The sequence below is a fragment of the Passer domesticus genome, chromosome 1 (assembly GCF_036417665.1).
Source record: "Passer domesticus isolate bPasDom1 chromosome 1, bPasDom1.hap1, whole genome shotgun sequence".
In the NCBI taxonomy this organism is placed as follows: domain Eukaryota; kingdom Metazoa; phylum Chordata; class Aves; order Passeriformes; family Passeridae; genus Passer; species Passer domesticus.
In genome coordinates this window covers 101,840,106-101,857,943 of record NC_087474.1, presented here as the reverse complement: position 1 = coordinate 101,857,943, position 17,838 = coordinate 101,840,106, and the positions used below count along the sequence as shown (strand labels likewise).

Here is a 17,838-nt window from a genome sequence, read left to right as displayed (position 1 = left end):
GCAGTTTAGTAGCAAGATTTAGTGTCTGCTTTCTGATTTTTCAAATTAAAAAATTGCAATTTCTCAGTGAAAAACTTAAAAGTGGAGCAGATATGGCAGCTGCAAGTAACTGTTTTGAAGTGTCCTCAGAAGAAAGGGTTGTTTCCCATCAGAATTTTATAATCTGAATCCACAGAGATAAACATTCATAGGAGTGAGCTTCAGAGCATTTTCTGATGGACCACGGTGTGTATACATACACACACAAAACACTGTACATTCTGAAACAGAAACATTTTGTTTTACTGAAATGGAAGAGCAAACTGACATAGGCATGGCACTGAAAAATGTGCAACTACATATTCGAATGTTAATAATTAGAAAATACCTAGTCTGCAGGCAGTAATGAAAGGGAGAAGTCAAGGTCAGAGTAAATGGAATGAGCAGTACCACAAGAACAGAAAGGAAGGTTTGTTGAATGAGTTCTCCAAACTAAAGTAGGACTCTGGAAATGCTCCTAGAAAAATAATTATTTACTAAGTAAGACTGAGAAATCCATCAGGCACCTGTTGAATGGACAGTGCTTTTTTTTTCTGCTCTTCTGCACTGAAAGTTTGCTAATGAGCTCCCACAATATTTTGAGACCCATAAAACCAGGTACTTGCAAGTGAAAAAATAAGTGAGATCTGGGATGATCTCTAGAGGATGAGAAAAAAGTCTGTTGTTTATTTCATGTACAAAGGGTAAGCATATTTTGAAGTCTTTCCCATGAAGTCTCACAAGACTACCTACCCATAACCAAAAATTCAAGCTTTCCCTGTGCCATGAAAAAATATCTTATTGTCCCAGGAATTGCAAAGAGAACAATAACACTAGCAGTAAAGATTGGACATCTGTGTAAATAAACATAAAGTTAAAAAGCATTGTTGGTATAAGCCTTATTAACTTGACATTCACCAAGGACAAACAAGAACAGTGTCAAATTTGTTTTCCTGCCAATCTTTCTTTTGGGGTTTTAGTCATATTGTAAAAAGTTGTTGGCAAATGCCACTGTATTGTAACATATTATAATAAAGCATAAACAAAACAGGTTCTTACAGAACACTCTATTCAGTCTATTCAGAATCTGAAAATTTTAATGTAATGTAGCTACACACTTTTTCAAGAAATAGTGTATGACAAAATCCTCTCATATTTGCTTTTGGCAATACATGCTAGAGTTGCTTATCAAAGCCCTGGGTTATTTACATATAAAATATTATTTGGGGGTTTCAAGGGATATTGATCTTTCCTGTCACTGGAAGGTTTAAATAACAAATTAACGCTGCCCTCTGCAGTTATTTTGGAGTCAGAACCTCTTTCTACTGCTCCTACAGCAGTGGTAACAATGCAGTGGTTACTACAATGGTCTAAGGATATAAGAAAAGCATTTCTTAAATTAAACTATTGTAGCTTGGGAAAAAATCAATTATTTATGAGGTTGGGAATGAGGAAGCCTTTCTTTTCAGGCTAGGTTGCTGTGCTAAAAGCTTCTGTGTTTCTTCCAACCTGTATGACTAAAATTAATTCAAGATATCACCACCCCCTACAAATTGTTTCCACCTGAGTAACTGAAAGAACACACACAGAGATCACGTATTCAGTAAATGTGTAAGGACACCCAGCTCTGCTGTGTAACATTCTGAGAGAGTCCATCTAAATATTTTGTCTAAAATCATAGAACCACAGAATATCCTGAATGGGAAGGGATGCAAAAGAATCATTCAGTGTAAAGACTGACTCAGACATGGAAGACTGAACACTTCTTGTAGAAAAAGAATGATAAAACTTAGGTGGAAACAGTAAGCTTTCAGGTCATTTTACAAGGAAGATGCATAATTTACAAAGTGGTGCAAGAAATAGCTAAAGCAGGCATGTTAATGTTAATGCCACCGCAGGAGCCAGTACGGCTCCTTGTGCCTGTCATTTAGATCTGCAACCTTCTAGAAATATGGATTTATAACCCTCAATCTGCTGATGTAGATTAAATCTTACACAATATTTGAAGCAGAAATCATGTTTTCAGGTAGGCTACTAGGATGTGTTGCTATGAAGAGATTTTTGGACCCCACATTGCCTCACTAGTAAGGAGTGAGCAAGACTTGAAGCATGTATCTTGCTAGAATTTCTCAGATTTCAAAGTCCATGAGCACTAAAAGTAGGATTTAGCATGTTTTATTTGAAGTTTAGGAATGGTGCTGGAGTTGTACCGAGCATATCAGCAGCTGCTTGGCTGTCATAACAATTATACAAACTCTTTCTCTTTCTAACTTCTTTGAAATGAAAACCTATTTATTTATGAATGAAAGGATTGAAAATAAAATTAGTGCACTGAACATTTTTACATCTAAACATCTGCAACTGAATGAGCTTGTAGTCACAGTTTCTGGGTAGCTGACATTGTCAATACTGATGAGACAACAAGAAACCCCAGGGACAGATAACTTTAAGGACCTGCACCCTAAGTATGTCTCAGAAGCCAGTGGTTAATTTTACCTGCTGAAAATTAGATTCATGTCAGGATCCTTAGTAAGTTATTGCCACCCTATTTATGTTGCATGCAAAAGTATGACATAGAAACACAGAACCATGATTGACTTAGTGTTAATTCTTCATATAGGAGGTTGGCAATTTGAGGGTTGTAAAGACAGTGACATCAATAACATCTTTTGCATATAACACAACAGTTTTCACACATGCATTTACATTTTGTGTAGCTTTTGGCTATGGGTCACTGTTTTTAGTTGTGAAGGATTGAATTTTATTTTAGCTCCACTTACTCAGGGATATTTTCAGTTCCAGGTTGGGGGTTTTTTCCAGTTTGATATTGCTTACTGATAAGAAAAAAAATATTGATTACTAGCTGAGTAAGAGTGACCTTTGATTTGTCAGCCAAGTTATCAGTGAAAATACTGAAGAATATCACCTAGTAACCTGTGATCCCCCCCTTTATTCATCCTAGTGTTCCCTCAGAGTGCATTTATAGCCCTTAGTGCATCCACGATATTCCACAGTGCTTACATCGGACTAGGAAGAAGTAAGACAACAAGGAACCTATGTTCATACTGGTACTCATACTGGTACATGCATTCAAAGAACAAAAATGTTCATTTGTTGAGCTCTTTTGAAATCTGTTGTGCCAGGAGATTGTTGGATTTTATACAATTTTAAATCTGTATGTCTAATGACTTAGCTTGCATCAATTAAGGGGAGAATATTAGCATTGCATACTTTGTTGAAACACAGAGAAATTCCTCAAAGGTTTGAATCCATAATTGCAACTGCAGGCAAAAATTGTTGCTTGATAAAAAAACAACTTGGGGGGGTGGGGGGCAGGGTGGTGCGGGGAAGGAAAATATAACAAAAAAACATAACAAAAATGGGTGTCTCTGAGAATTCTGGTTACAAGTCCAGGATTCCCATTTGTGTAACTTGTAAGCTAGAAGGTAGTCAGAAGGAGCAGATCTAATGATAAGCAAGAAAAACTGTTGTGAGCTTTGATGAACACCAGGCTCACAGAGTATCCAGTATCACAGAGTAACCATTTTCCTGTGTTTTGATCAACACTGCTCCATAACTGGTCCAACCTGAAACTGCATCTTCACTCCTGGAATTCAGACAAGTACACTTTGAAACAGAAGCTTGTAAGCAGACTCATTAAATCAAAGGCACAGTGTCAAATATAAAGCGCTTGTCGTTCCTTTCAGGTCTTCCCCTGGCTCTGCTCTCACTTCACATTCTCTGTTTGTCACCATAAAATAGTTATTACCCATCAGTGGTGACAGCTTCATCAGCGACTTGTCTTTCTACAAAAATTTACACAAAATGTGCATCTTCCTTCTAATAAGCTCTTTCACTTAAAAGAAAATTTACAGCCTCTGTAGGCAATGTGAGCAGAGCGCCGGGAATGGAGGTGAAATGATTTGTGAAGACACATGTAGTCAGGTCAGGATTAGAAGGAGGTGGCAATCCAAGTCTGAGGTCCTGGGCATTGATGTGTTTTCTTTCCTTTCACAACAGCACCATCCTGCAGCAGTCTCACGTGGTTCCCTTTTTGATGTATGCTTTAGGCAGCAATTTGTTTCCTAGACTGGCAAGTATTAGTTGACTATTAATACTTTAGATTTTGCTTTGAACAGCTGTAGAGCCTTCATTAGTTGCTCTAAATATATGGGTGAATGCTTAATTGTGTTCCCTTGCTACGGTCCTGTCATTCTCTTTTTTTTTTCTGCAGCATCTTTGTCATGGGACACAATGTCTTTCCTGTCTGAAACTGCCACCTGACACATGCAGCAGGTCCTGCTGCCAGAGCCACAGGGCCACACTCAGTTGCATCAGAGGTGGTTTCAAGTCCAACTTAAACCAGTCACCATCGGCTTCTGACCCTGAAGCACTTAAATTTGTCCTTTCCTTAAAAATGGTGATTAATAAAGTAAATTATGGCTTGTCATAGGCACAAGGTGTAATGTCATCTCTCACCAGATAATCCTCATCTTTTGGTAACAATTTAGGGACCTGAAACTGTTGGACTTTTGAAACTGGGCTCATCTTTCTCCTCATGACTTTGCACAAGTCTCTAATGCCTTATATCCTCCTTATTGCAGTTCAGTGCTGTGGTAGGCATTCAAGAGGATTTGGAGAGGGAAATTGGACCTTTCAGTTATTTTCCCAAAAATAATGAAGATGTATTCATCTCCAGGCAGCTGAAGTTACAGAGGAAGGATTTTAAATTATTCTGAACACATTTTCCTTTTTCTTTCAGAAACAAGGTCAAGAGAGATAATCGATTGATTAAATCATTCTTTACTCATCCTTGAAGTAGTCTCAGGTCATCATGACAGGAACTCAGCTGAGTTCAGAGAATAGAGAAAGAGGAAGAGAAACAAGAAGAAAAGAGAAAAACTTGCTAGGATTTCACCATGGTAATTTCACAATTGCTGCTTTACAATTCATCTATTGTCCCCAAAATAACTTCCATGTGTTTTGCAGTTCACACAGCAAGCAGGGCAAAAATATATTAACCACATTGGAATGAATTGCTGGCTCCTAGATTAAAAGAAAAAGAAACTACGGACTCTGAAACACACTTGGGAAGGAAGTGATCTTCAGGAATACTGGAGATGGTATTAAAGTAATATATTACATTTAATCAGGTAAGATCCAAATGTTCCAATCAAACTCAAGTCCTTTTTGTGTCAATTGCAGAGAAAATGCAGACAAAGAGACAGGGCATAATCTCAGTGGAACACACAGAGGCAGCTCTCACTGGGGCTTTGATGCACCAGGAACAGTGTTGTGAGCTAAGTGATGCACATGGAACTCAGGAACCTCTGCAGTAAGCAAGAGACAATAAATGCAGCAGGCAGTGTCATTGGAAACAACCCATCCATGATCCCAACCCCTCCCATGTTCTTGTGTTCCTTCTGATGGCATTTGTAGTCACACCAAGCCTCATGCCATACCAGTGATCTCCAAAATATGATGCTGCTGCCTACAGACATTTACAGATATCATCTTTTGCAGTTACCACCCGGCATCAGCTTCTGAAGATTTATATCTTCAGTTTCAGCTGCAACTACAGTGTAATACACTTCTTTTTTTTTTTTCTTTTTTTTTTTTTTTTCAAAAAGAGGACCTAACACTTTTAATTGTATCATGGTTTGACTTTATGGAGTCTAAGAGAATGACAAATACAAGATATCTGATTAAATGGGGAATTAGCAACACAAATATGAAAATAAAAACTTTTCATTGTACCTCAGTTTATGCATCAGCAGGCACAGATAATATTTGCTGAAAAGTTTAAGTTTTTTGATTACTCAGGGCTGCAATTAAAGCTGTTTTAACTATTTTTAGCTTAATAATTCATTCTGCTCTCCTTCCCAAGACAGAACAGACATTAATATCTCTCTAGAACGGAGTAGTAGATGCATAGTATTACATGTCTTTTTACATAGCCTTCAATAAGGCATTTTAATACAAATGATTTTTTTTTTAATTTAGTTTTATTTAGAAATTAATTTTTTTTAAAGCAAATTCTGAATGGGTGATAAGAAAATTCGGGTATAAACTGTATGTTAGTACTGAAGTAATGCTAATGAATCTTTACTCCTTAAGTAGTAAAATAGAGAAACTCAGCTGGAAAAAAAAACCAATCTGTATGAAGAAAAAACAGCCATTATATATCCATAAGATACTGTGGGACTACTGCCATCTTCTGGAACACGAAACAAAGGCATGGGAACACTAAATTAAATACTTCTGTGAACCAACAAGGTTTAGGGCTTGAGATACAGAATAAAGAAAAATTCTTCAGGGATGACTCATTTGCTTCCTGCCTTTTTTACACATCATATTCCAGTTCTTCACCACTTACATATTTGACTTCTAAAAAGCAGGTCAATATTGTTTCATAAACACAGCAATACTATACTCCTTTAATTTAACTTGTGAGGAAGAGAAATATAAGCATTTGTTTTATTCTACTTCCAAGGAGTTTCACAGAATGATCACAGTGGAATAGTGTAATTTTTTTCATTTATATCACACTGATTGATATGTCCTGACATGGTTTACTATTAGGGCTTACTGAAGTGTTGCATTTTATACTAACCTATAATTCAGAAGATCTATGTTTGTGTGATGCATTTTGTGGTAACCTTCTTGCATATTTCAGGCTCTTTCTACTTTGGGAAAGACACGAAACACTGAGAGAGCTGGATTCATCACAGAGCATCAGACTTCCCAGAGACAGATTAGCCTTTAGGATCACTGAAAGTAAACAATTAATCATAAATTAACAATATATTAAAATGTAAATAAATAAATAAGACTCTTTGTTCTCCCTGACTGGTGTAACACTCCCTTTCCAAAAAAAGAACAACTCCCACTCAACGTTAAAGTCTTGAATAGCCACCTACTAGTTGAGACAATTGAATGCATACACCTGATTTGAAGAAGTGCAACACTTCTCTCTAACCTCTGAATTATTAGCCTGCGGCATAACTAATCTTAGGATGTTTTCATTTTGTTTACCAGTTTCTCCCAATCTCTACCTTATTTTGTGCTGGATGTCTTCCAGCCCAGAAGACTGGACTGGCTGGTACAATTGACTCCTGGCTGGTTTTCCAAGGAAAAACGTAAACAAGCAAACACAAAACATTGCCTTCTTGAGACCACTGCCCAATGGGGATGTGTGGCAAAAGGATGCGGATGCAAAACTGTCCAGCAAGACATGAGAGATGTCAGGTGGCCTTTGGGACAGGGCTGCCAAACGCCATCGTGTGAGTTCTGCATCCCTTGGCACCCTACCTTGGGTTTATCTTGGCTGTTAATACCAGCCATCAGTCTTATTCCTCCCAAGGCAGGCTGCTCAGGAAAGAAACTGCTTTACCTCTTCCCACTCATTGCCTCCCACTCATAAAAGACAATTTTATGCTCTTCGCACAGCTAAGAGTACCAGCCTGCTGGCTCAGCAGAAACAAGCTCGGGCCATGAAAAAGTCCTTCAGACTCAGGTGAGACAGTGGAGGAAAGATGCTGCAGAGTCTTCAGGTAATCTGGACATAAGCTCATGAAAAATGGCAAGTGAAATACGCCACTCTTAAATAACAATTAAAATAAAAATCTTGGACAAGACCTGTGCAACATTGAACTGTGTACTAAGTTTCCATTTTGTGAAAAATCCTGATAGGTTTCTTCATTTTATCATGCTACTCAAAATGAGATACAATCAGGAAATTCTGAGTGAGTTTATTAGTTACCTAATACTGTTTTTATAATGTGAAACTCATATTTTTTAATGTTCTAGGGTTGCACTATTCTTGATGAGAAGAATGTAAACATTAATTTATTATGAAAATCTAGAAGAAAATGAGATCTGTGTTCCATCTTCTGGCACCTGATTGAGTATTAATTTGTATAATATTATAATACTGAATTTATATGACTTGCTCCATTTTAACTGTGTTGAGTTGGAGTGTTTTAATATGAGAACCTTGGCAAAAGAGGAAAGAAATGTTTTCATCAGTTTTTACTGATTTTGCTTGTAGTGAACAGTATTTTGCAGAGCATAGGTTGCATAAAGCTGTGGAGACAATCTGTCATCTGTCAGTAAGTGTTATCCAAGTTATGTTGTGTCCCTAGGAAACACAAAATAGTACTTAAATAAGCATGACAGTGTAAATTAGTTATTGACTTGTTACCCTTGGATCTTATGCAAAACTGTTCTCTACATTCTACTATTAATGTTTTGAACAGCTACTACGATGTTGGCACCAATGCTACTTGCAGGGAGGTGGGGGATTTGTTGCTTCAGGCTTCTCTTGCCTTTGCAAAGTGAAGTTATTTCTCACTGTGCCTCTGTTTTCAAATGGAAGCTGTGCAGTCTATCAGACCATGTAGACATGACCTTTGAGCTCTTCATAGGCTTACAGTGCTCAGCACATGTATGCATAAAGATATGCCAGGTCCTGGAAAGCCTCCTGTGTTCCAAAAAATGCTGGGATGCACATTTAGTGCACAAATAGAGAAATGTGTGTGGTCTTCCTTTTATTCACTTTTGTAGAACTGCAAAAATACTGGAACAGGCAAGCCAATTAATTAAAATTTACTGAATAACTAGAAGTATCCCAGAAGCAGCAAAATCCTCAGGGTGCCACCCTTTGGTTGTCTGCTGCCCTATAAAAGCAGGTTTAGTCAACAGGGCTGATCCATGTGATGGAATCTGGACTGCTCTTCCAGGAGTGTTTCCCAGCGGAGATCCTCATTGTCACAACTGTGCATCCAAGATGGGTCATGCTCAGGGAACACTTTAAGATCTTCACCCACGAATATGCAGGCAGTGTTCTGTAAACAGCTCCTACACTTGGTCTACTTGCTTAAAAAAAAAAAAAAAAAACCAAACAAAAAAAAAGCAAAAACAAAAACAAACCCCAAAACCAAAGCAAACCAAACCCAAAAACAAAATCAAAAACAAAGCCCAAAACCGCCAAAAACTAAACCAAATAAAAAATGGCATGGGCTGGAGAAGGGATATAACTGCATTTTTTCAGACTTGCACATCTATTATGATTCAATGCAAGGTATTTATTTAGTAAATGTGGAATGTTTTAACTAAATATTACCTAAAGAAGTCTTTTGTGAATTTTGACAGTTTCAAAATAAACTTAATTTAACTTCAATGTAGTATATTTTTTAAGTGAAGGAAATTTTGAAAACATCTATTTTGATACTTTTTGGGGGAAAAAAACTTTAATGAGAGATCATATTCATAAGCCACTCTAAAAATGACCCAAATATAAATGCACTGCCTGTTACATAAGGTGGTAAAAGCTCCAGTGCACACCCACAAATGAGCATGGAGAAACAACAGCAGCAGGAGAAGCCTGAATAACAACTTGCCCTGGCTGCTCCCAGGCCATTGCAGAGGCCCTCTTGAAAACATTTTGTGTGATTTGTTTAGAGCACAAATTGTTTACCAGATTGGTTAAACAAATAAAATTCAGTTTGTGGCTTCCAAAGATATTGAAGTCATGCTGCTCTTTCTTCAGCAAAGTTCTTCAGGTAGTACCAGAAGGCCTCTCACCCCAAGAACACATTCTTTATTGTTAGCAGATCCTGGTTGCACTCCTTTTGAATCCTGTTCATTTCAGCGAAGTTATTGGTGACTGACTCAAGCAGGATTTACTGGGACATCTCCCTTTCTTGACCTGTGCAACTGCATTCACCTGTGTGACTTGCTTGATGACTTCCAGTGTCCCTCCAGTTTTGCAGAGAAAAAATTCATTGCCTTTCACTTGCCTGCAAAGACCAAAAAAGAAAATGACATATAATTTTTGTAGCTGCTGAAGTCTTGCCTTTGCTAAATGTACAAATATTTCTTACACATTCTGGAAAGTTTAATTTGTCATCACTAGAGATGGGAAATGTAACTTGAGTCTTGTGCCAGAAAGGTTTTTTGCTTGCAGGGAAACTCATCCTGAGCATGAACTCATAAGGTCCCTTGGGACATCTGCTGGGCTGAAAGAGCTCCATGGAATACGGGAGTACTGGGTCCTGGGGGACTCTGGTGACTGCCACTGTACACCCAGAACAGTCTGACTAGTAAAAGCCTAGCCTAGAGGCTGGGGATACATTGAAATTTGCCCAAGGTGGCAAATTTCCAATTTTAATATTGTCAAAAGTGTATTAAATAGTAATTATGAGCATTTTAGAGTGATCACCAAGAGAAATCTGACCACTGCTTATTGATGGTACATTTATTCATATATGGCATAAACCAATAAATGACATCTATTGCTACCTTCAAAATCAAGCTGAGCCACACTGAAATTAATACAATTGCAAATACAACTAAAAGAGTAAGTCATGTTATTACTAAATGATCAGGTGCTTCATGGTCTGATTCAGAATGGTATCTAAATTTAATTCTAACTAAAAGTGTCTGCCTTGTTCTATTGCATTCTCATAGACTTGAATAAAAATAAGTAAATGGGGCTTAAAAATTAGCCTGAAATGAAGTCACTCATCTGTATTTATGCTCTTGAATATGTAGCCAGTTTTGCAAATAATAGAAAATTGCTCTGAAGATACGGAAGTTGTGTGACATCAATCTGCTAATTTTAAAATACCTTATTTAGAAGAATTATGCAATGTGTGATGCAATAAAATCCTCCTGTGGCAATATGCAGCATTTCTCCATTTAAAATATGTATTTTCATATTAACCTTTATATCTGCATGCACCACATCTTTGTTTTCATTTACGAAGTTTGTCAATTTAGGACAGGACAGAAAAGGAATTCATTATATTTAGCAACAGAAAACTCATTTCTCATTTTTCTAGTTACAAGCAGCTGCTACAAAATTACCTAAATCACTATATCACAATTCTTCACCATTGTGATTCTTTAGGTCACCCTCATGGGTCTTCAATATTATTATGTCCAGAGCTTGGCCCCTGGCAACTTTCAGAATCAGGAAATAGGAGGAAGCAATATAATTTTATATATTTTTCTTCTGAGAGGATTTTTCTTTATTTAAGAAAACAAAGTATCAATTATTTTGAAAATATTAAAAACCAGAATAATAACCACAGCAAGGTCAATGCCAACTTTGTTTATCAAAGTTTGTAATGAAAATGTTCTGCATGACAAAGAAACCTTGCCTAACCCTGAGAGAAATTGTCCATGTACAGGGAAATTTGAATTCCTTGTTCAACAGCCAAAGGAATTAAGAAAAAATTATGATAAGACACCCAGGATTATTGTTCCTTAAAAAAAATATTGTTGCTGCCAGCTTCCATGGGCTATGTTTGCTAAAATGAGAAAAAGATTAGGTAATTGTCTCTCCATATAAAATGGTTATATGAGTTGCACACCAGTATTAATGCTATCATCTATCACCTGCTGTTACCTTCCCAGAAAAATCAGATATTCAGAGGAATATTTGTATTAGAAACCTGGGAGGATCCGCCTACAAGCATCATACAGCATAACAAGTCTAAGACTCTGCAGGGCAGGACTGATCCCTCTCAAAATCAAATCAAATTTAGAATTTTCATACTGTCATGGATTTACGAGTAGAAGCTATTTTTTAAAAACTGGATTCTGTGTTTAGATTTTGTTCTGATAGGAATGGGTGGGTTTCAGTCCTGAGTCAGGCACATGATTTCTTAACATGTTTTGAAGAGTTTTTCCTAACCCTTCTGCATATTCCCTGTGACTTTGAGAATCACTAGAATCACTCATGTTGTTGGCCTGTAACATACACACACAGAGAGCTGAAACCCCAGCAGTTACTAGTTTGGTACAAAAACAACACAAAAAGCTGCATGTTATTAGCAGGGTTTTTTAAAGGTGAAATCTGGAAGAAGAAATCCAATCTGTCAGGGGTTAACAGCATGAAATACCGAGATATTCTCCCATTGCAGTTACAATGCTGAATAACTGATTTTCATCACTCTGGGATGTAATAAACCACGCTTTCAGAATAATTTTAACTAAATCTTTATAAAAGAGCTGTCAGTGTGTTTCAGAGATGCTGTTATGCTGACGAGATTTGTAGTCCAATGGGAAGCTTTAAAAGTAAATACATCAGGATCTTAATGGCCATTCTGCTAGAAATGTGTTAGTCATTAATGTCAGCAAAATACAGGCTAGGATATGGCACGGCTGTAGATGAGAAGGGTAGCCATAATCACTACTTCTATGCAACATTTAATTTCAAGAGCCTTGATTCGAAAATTTGGCTGTTAAAAGGCTGCTGTTGTTTTGGGTGTCATCTCAGCAAAATCCCGAGATTTACAGCAAAGCATACCTGCCCCCTTCTTCAAGAAATCCTGTAGCTGGTTAGCTGGCTGACTGAGCTGTGCAAGGATGCAGCTCATGTAAATACATGTCAGATCACTAGATGTCCTCCTCCCACAAAATTTCTTGTTGTTCTCAGCTTGCAAACATTTTCTCTTAAAAAAGGCCTACAACCATGTGCAGCATTAACAGATTGCCGGTGCAATTTTGGGTATTCACAAACGACCTGTGCCCAGAAAGCAGCCTCAGGGTAATTCAGAGCCTTCAAGCCCAAAGGCAGGAGCACCGCCCTGGCTGAGAATGGGAAATGGTGTTCACCACTCCTTCCAGGCAGACTCATGCTTTACCACACCTGCCTTGTCATGATTATTTTCAGTGTGTTAAAACAGTGATGGATCTCATTCTAATGACAAAGGCCTAAGATTGGAATCACCTGTATGCTAGCTAGGTAAGTAATGAGAATTTTTTTACTGGAAAATATGGAGCAGACCATAAACTTCAATGTGGAAAGTGAGGTTATTATATTCAGGCACCAAAAGCTTAATGAAAGTATCAAGTTGCATCATTATACCAACAATTAAAGTTTGCAGGGTCAAAATATTGTGTAGCAGAGCCTGGTGCCTTTTCTAGCCTGAGAAATTACGCAAGGTATTAAGCAGAGTGAAGGGTGTACTTTGACATTAACTGGCTATATATTTCACTTTATTGACTTGATAGAAGAAAAGCTGTTTTATTTACAGGTCAAAGCTTGCCCTTAATTTTTCCTTCTATGACTATCTACTTCAATGGATGATTGAATCTATAGCAAATGTTGACTCCCTGCCTTGCCCAAAAATCTGAGCTTATGATTAGGTTATGCGGTTTTTTTCCCTAGAAATCATGATTTCCTTATTTATACAGCTGAAACATAAATTATATGAGAACAAGAATATTTGAATGAAATTTTACTGCAATCTTGCAAAGGCCTTTGATTCTTTGAAGAATCAAAAACTTTTGGCAAGGCTGTGGATTATTCAGTGCATTTTTTTGTTCAGATTTCAGGCTTATAGAAATGCAAAATGTCAGGTTTCTTTCACCCATGGCTGTCAGCATTCCACTCTAAACATTAGCCAACAACTAACACTTTGGCTTGAGGCCACTGGGAAGATCTTGTCCTGCAGTTTCTGCTCCCACAAGTCACAATATCATGAAATGCCAAAGACTATCTGTGGGTCAAGGCTGGATGTCGGGGTTGGCTGTTACTCGTCTCTGCCCCAGCACGGGAAAAGGTGGTTCTGAGCAGGCTGTGCTTTCAAAGAAGGAGTCTGGACTTTTGCTTTTTGGTCTTCAGTTGCGTTTATTGTTCCTTATCTACAAAGTTTTTCTGTCTGTCCAGCCGAGGTCTGATCAGCAAGACAGCCAAGGACACTCTCTCCCGCCCACGGGGCGGTTGTCTCTTTTATAGTGAAAACTATATATAAGATATTTACCTTCTATTTCCAACACTTTTCGCCCTTGTTGGCAAGTGTACCTTCACCATGAACCAATCCACACATGCCAACATCATCTTGAACATGGATGCCAAGGAGAAGAAAGAAGAAGGACAGGGCACGCCCAGATCCCTCCATCTTAGAACCCCTGACCCCCATGTACAGAATTTCAAACCTCCCTGTACAACATACAAAACCCCCCTGTACAGTGCTCCAAAATTTTTCCCTTCTCCCTGTGATTGCTACTGCTATGCTACTTAAACTTTTGTGGCCTCTAATTCTTCATATCAGGTTGGCAGTTTGCTCCATGAATTAAGATCAAATTTCCAGGTGTCTTTGGCTTCCTGCCAGGGTCTCCGAGCCCCTGCCAGGGCTTTGAGACATCCAGGGCATCCAGAGAGATGTCCTGGGTTCCGACAGCTGGACAAGAGAAATTACTGGGAAGAAGGTAACTCTCATGGAGCAGTCAGAGAAATCACCCTGAAGAAAGGAACTGAAAGACCCTATAAACTGTAGTAATCATGTTTAATGAAATAGACCCACTTCAGATCAAGTAGACTTTTTATTAATGTTTAATAATTGGTAAAAATGCAATCCTGTGTTCTCTCCTTTTACTTGAAGGTATCTTACACAGCAGGACCACTTAGATCAAATAGCTCCTTTTGCACCTGCACTTGCACAAGCAGAAGTCATTTCACACAGATAGACTGCATAAGGTCTGCCTCATTTTCACTTCAGAATACAGCAATTCGGGATGTAATTGTCAATTCACTTTGTACTCACCCACATGAAATTGCCATTTGAAACAACAGGGGAGGAACTCAATGACACCAAGTCTATGTTTGCCTTGTTAGTGCACTTTTGTGGATATTGGTGTCCTGCTGGTAAATCTGACCTTGTGAGAAAAAACATTGTTAGAGAAAGACAAACATAAATGTTTCCATGTAGCATCTTTCCAAAACAGACTTAAGGAGTTAATCTGTGAGAGATAAAGTATTCTTGATTGGACCATCCGCACAAATAGAGTTTTAATGTTGTTGTCATTTTGCATCTTTTGCACTAAACAAAGTTAAGTGGAAACATTGTTTTTATTGCTTGCTGCTTCCACAGTCTTTTTTTCCCCCTAGTAGCTTCCACTTCTAATTATAGTAAGTCATGTGCAAATCACAATTCAGCAATAAGGTTTCTTAAGTAGCTATTCTGGAGACATTTATGTTCCAGATGTAAGCAATCAGCTCCTGAAACATCTCACAGGTTCCTGTTTTTTTCTTATCCTAGGCACTAAAGGGCAGAAAGCATAGAAGTAACTTAGATGTGTGTTCATTTTTCTGACTTTGTGTTTGCTTGTCTTACAAGGTCTAGGAACAACACAGAGCTGAATTAGTACCCACAGTATCTCCTTCTAAATAGACTTGGATGAACTTGGATGGTGTTTTGTATAGGATATAAGTTTGTTCTCTTCCCACAGACTAAAAAGAAGAAAATTATGTATATATTGGGCACAGTGAACTACATTTATGGATGATTATGAGGTTAACATTGTGTGTGAAAGTGAAGTTGTATTAAACCAAGAATAAGCTCCTTCAAGGACAGGAACAGGTACTTCAGGCTCTTTGACAACTGCCTTGTGAAGGGGCTGTGACACCAATCTCCCCATGCAGTTTCCCTGCTGCCATGAGAAACCTGTAAAGTAGCTGCAACAGCACCTACTGGTTTTGAGCAGTTGATAAAAAAGTAGTTTTTGAGTTCAGCTGATCCTGTCACAACACATAAAGGTGCTGCAGCTCACAAAATACAGCACAGGGGACCGTGGCTTTGAAGTTTCACCGCATTTTAGAAGGGTGTTATTTTGCTCTCTCATATGCATGTAAGCTTCAGGTGACAGCTTTGCTTCCAAGCTGACCCAAGTGTGGTCAGAAAAAGAGATGGTGCAGAACAGGTATTAGAAGACAAGGCTGTGGTGAGAATGTGGGAACACTTTACCAAAAAGCTCTAATTCTCCTGCCTTTTACACTGGTGTCACACCAGTTTCTCCTGAGCATTACAGTGCATTTACACCTGGCCTAGACAAGAGCTCCAGCTGAGTCCATAGTGGTGCCACATAATTTGTATTATGCATTAAATAATTATGTATTTACCTTCCAAATTTCCAAAACTTGGGCTGAGAAACTGGTCAAATTAATGGGGACCTTACACAAGAAGTGTTTAATCAAATTTAAGTGCAAAACAGGCAGTGGTCATAATTAGATGGTAGGAAAAAAAAAAAGGTAAAGCTAAACTTACTTCTACTCACCCTCATTTCTTCTCTGTTTAGTCACTGATCTCAAGGTAAGTGTGGGTCAAGATTGTAGCAAGAGGGGGTTTTTGTTCATTTCTAGATAATGCTGTGATAAAAATTCTTAGGTTTTGCTTTCTGGTCACATAAAAACTAGTATGGGCTGACACTTCTGGTGAACTAAAAGCCTATTTTTTAAATTTTTTTTTTTTTTTTTTTGGTGCTTGCAGCATCAGCAGTTTCAGGATGAGATGTTTCCTGTTCTGTTAAATGGAAGCCTGTGGTGTAAAAATAGAGAGTGCTATATATTGAGAGCTTAAGCCTACTGAAGTTTTCCAGATTTAGAAAGTTCGCTAATCATTACCAATTAAAAGGCTGCTTCATTCTGCATAAATTAATCATAATGATGCATTTAACTGCAGGGCCTGCTGAAAATATTTATTTTGAAAAAGTGGTACCAAATTTAATCCAGAAGTGGTGCTTATAGTAACAGTCAAAGCTTTTAAACTGCTACAAGTTTTTTTCTAAGTACCATATAATTCAGCAAGACTGTGCTACCAGTGTCTTTGCAACTGATAACCATCAAGCAGGTTCTGAAAGGCAAGAACAGAAAAGCAGTACTTACTTTGAGTGTCTGGAGGACTGAGGCTATACAGTGTTCCCGTTAGACTTTCTTACGTTCAAGATTATGGATGAGAACAAAAAGATCCATCTCACATTACTATAAGAGAGAGTAGCACACTTCTTACTCAGTATCCCGTTCCTGAAATGCTTGGCTATTAGAAGGATACCCTGGGTTAAATTCCTTCTAGGTCTATGGCAGTAGCAAGGCTTCTGTTATGTGTTATCAGGTTTATACATACTGTGGTCCTGACATCCAGAATATTTTCAGGAGGAGGAGCCGTGTGCTTTAGCTCTGTACCAGCAACAGTAGTTTCACACAGAGCCCTCAAGGGGTGTGTGCAGCTCCCTCTTTAAACCTGCAATGTCTGACTTTGTTCACATAAACCATTACTGCAAAAGCTTCTTAAAGAGTGTTGGAGGCAGGAGGGTCTGCACGCTCATCACAGCACACTGTGTTAAAGCACAGACGGTGCACAGAGACCTACAGGCTGACCCAGGAAGTCAGAACCCAATAACTCTTACTGGATTTATGGCAAGCATCATTCTCTGAAAAACAGCAACCAGCTGACAAATGGTCGAGAATGAGTTCCCAGGAAACACAACATGAACAGATGGAATTGTTTTATTCAGTGCAAAATAATACAAACAAATTAAAATATCTGAGATACCGTGAATATAGCATGGAATTACTTTTATGATAAAATTGGCATTTTTATTTCATGAAAAGTATCTTTCCTAGCAATTGTGATAATGAAGCACATGTGGCATATGTTAGTCACTAGCTGAATGTTAAACTAACCATTGTTAAATCATTATCTTTACTCATAAACATTTATTAAGTTGTAAGTATGTTGTTCTCACTATTCAAATAACCAGTAATCAGTCATTAGCTGGATAGAATTTCAAGTGGAAGCACTTCAAATCTCTAAGGTCTTCAGCTTTTGTGATATCTCCAAGGTGCACCAAGGAGCAGACAATACTGACGACCTTCAACTCATTGCAGTGACTAGACAACATCTCATTTTAAAAATTCAATGCTGTTTCAATGATGTTTTCTTGTAGGTAGTTCGATAAAAAATGTATTGAATACTTTCAGTTTATATGTTTACACTGTCCCTACTATAAATATGTTAGTAAGTGATGTAA

General features: G+C 37.9%; 1 long non-coding RNA gene across 4 annotated transcripts; it reads right to left on the bottom strand.

Moving 5' to 3' along the window:
- Nucleotides 1-4,801: 4,801 nt before the first annotated feature.
- LOC135307187 (uncharacterized) lies at nucleotides 4,802-16,986 on the bottom strand. Of its 4 annotated transcripts, XR_010367917.1 has the most exons (5): nucleotides 16,694-16,986; nucleotides 14,577-14,688; nucleotides 9,746-9,818; nucleotides 6,632-6,789; nucleotides 4,802-5,348 (listed from the first exon to the last, which is right to left on the bottom strand). It is a non-coding gene; the product is annotated as an uncharacterized LOC135307187 (long non-coding RNA). The 4 variants fall into 4 exon arrangements; XR_010367915.1 differs by having other exon boundaries at nucleotides 4,802-6,789; nucleotides 16,694-16,976; XR_010367922.1 differs by lacking the exons at nucleotides 4,802-5,348; nucleotides 6,632-6,789 and adding an exon at nucleotides 6,796-8,895 and having other exon boundaries at nucleotides 16,694-16,976.
- Between the last annotated feature and the right edge of the window lie 852 nt (nucleotides 16,987-17,838).